The 2,500-nt window shown below is 29.4% G+C and overlaps 1 protein-coding gene across 1 annotated transcript in view; it reads right to left on the bottom strand.

The window, feature by feature from the left end:
• The window catches only part of LOC137652877 (basic proline-rich protein-like), a 30,106-nt gene that overhangs the window by 18,643 nt on the left and 8,963 nt on the right, over positions 1 to 2,500 (bottom strand). The window lies entirely within an intron of this gene.

The following is a 2,500-nucleotide window of genomic DNA, read 5'->3' as shown; positions in this document are numbered from 1 at the left end:
AGATATATTTGTAGACACAGGAATCATTCTCAAACTCTTTTGGAATATCTATCAAATTGTCAATAATGCAAAGATACAAAAGGGAATATAAACTATCTTACGAGATGATTATATTTGTATCTAAAATTATCCCTAATGATAATCATACCTTCAAAACCTTATCATTTAAGAAATCTGCATTTGTAAACCGCAAAGCTTACCCAAAGCTGACCAATCGAATATCCGGACACGTGATTCTTTCTAGACTAAACAGAAATATGATTTCATTTCCCAGTTTACTTAGTCTGGAGGTAAATCAAGGCAAGAGTCTTATTATATCGATAACTTGTGTTCTTTCCTTTTATCATGAAGTTCTTGAAAAATTTATTTTAATTGTTCATTACCTCTCTTGTAGTTTATTCTTATCTTTGTTTTTTCCAAACCGTGCTATTTTTCCCTGTTGGACCCCTAGGACTTAAAGAATCCTGCTATTGCATCTAATAATAACAATAATAATAATATTAATAACCCTTCAGTGCGGTTGTTAATAAACTTTCTTTGGGTGAATGTTAGAGACGTATAAAACCTAGAAATGAAATGTTTATTAGATATTCAATTTATCTCAAGTCCAGTGCATTTTAAGCATTGATTGCTCTACAAACTCTGCCATAGAATTTTTAATATATAAGAGGATGTCTTTACGACTTAATGTTTTGAGGAATATTAAACGCCTGATGGCATGAAAGAAAAAGGCTTTTAATTTCCACCTAACATTATTAGAAAAAAACAAAGGCAATGAAAGGTCTTCGTTCTTCTGGAATGGACTTTTGCGGTCATATAACTTTATGTTTTGATGATTGAATCCCTTTCGTCTTCATGGAATTCCTTTTTGTTTAAGAGAATGTTAGGTAGTTTTAATATCGCCTTGATATTCATATCAAAATTATTCTCTGCAATATTATTATTATTATTATTATTATTATTATTATTATTATTATTATTATTATTATTATTATTATTATTATTATTATTATTGTTGTTGTTGTTATCATTATTATTATTATCAGCTAAACTACAACCATAGTTGGGAAAGCAAGATACTAAGAGCCCATGGGCTTCAATAGGGATGAATATTCGGTGAAAAAATGTAATACAGAATAAATAAACTATATGAAAAGTAATGAATAAAAATTATATGATAACTTGTTATTAGTACCTACATTAAAATAGATCTGTCACATATAAAGTATGAAGATAGACTCATGTCACAGTGTTCAACATAAAACATTCGAACTTCTGAAGTACCATTGATTCAACAGACTATTTAAGAACATAACTCCAAATTTGTTTCACATGAAAAGAGAATTAAATTCAATAATATCTGAGGGAGACAAAATTTTTTAATTTATTTGACAAAAAGCCATTCATCAATGAGTAACCATGTTCCTTTTTTAGTGTTTGCTATTTTAAATCCAGATATGCTTTATAATTATTTTCATTAAACCAAGATGTTACTGTAAACAGCCTAGAAAATAGATAAGAAGAAGGGAAGAAATGCTTCTATATGACCGTAGTGATAAACTGAAATTTTGCAGTGAGCTTGCCCTATCAGTTAGGACAATGGCCTAGAGATTGACCATATATACATCCAAACACATTTTCCAGCTAGGACCAAGGAGGGCAAGGTAATGGCTGCTGATGACTCAGAAGATAGGGCTATAAACTCCCCCAAACCGACATCTTTAGCTCACAAGAATGGTGAGTTTGCAGCACCCAAAGGAACTAACGAGTTTGACCTGGACTTGAACCGCAATCTGGCGTTCACCAGTCAGTGACGTTACCAAATCGGCCAGCACAACCACAAACCCTTTCGATAATATCAATGTTTGCCTTATCTATTATTTTTTTTTTCTTATCAAGTAATTTAGCATTCATGTTTAATGCTCAAATTACTTGTTTCTAAAAGAAATCATTATAATATTAATAATAGAAATATTCTTTTTATTTTATTATTACCAATAAATCCTGCTAGCCAACTATGATGTAAATTCCAAGATTTCGAACTCAAAGAATAATTTCCTCGTGTTTCATTCTGTTTCCTCGTAATTTTTCCTCGCCTTTCACTTTCCCTTTCCCTTTCTAATCTATTTTCCTGTTATAGTTTTAGTCTTTTTCCTTTGTAATTTCCTTTCTTTCACCAAGCGTCTCCCATCGTTTTTTCTCATCTCCGTCAAATGTACTCTAAATCAAATTATTGCATTTTTAGTTTCATGGTCATTCTACAGGTTTACATCTATCTATTTTTCTATATATCTATCTATCTATCTATGTATGTATCTACTATCTTATATATATATATATATATATATATATATATATATATATATATATATATATATATATATATATATAAATATATATATATATATATATATATATATATATATATATATATATATATATATATATATATACCAAAGGCACTTCCCCCAATTTTGGGGGGTAGCCGACATCAACAAAT

This window comes from Palaemon carinicauda, chromosome 14, assembly GCF_036898095.1.
Source record: "Palaemon carinicauda isolate YSFRI2023 chromosome 14, ASM3689809v2, whole genome shotgun sequence".
NCBI lineage: Eukaryota > Metazoa > Arthropoda > Malacostraca > Decapoda > Palaemonidae > Palaemon > Palaemon carinicauda.
The sequence above is the reverse complement of the archived record's forward strand: the minus strand, read 5'-3'. Positions and strand labels throughout refer to the sequence as shown.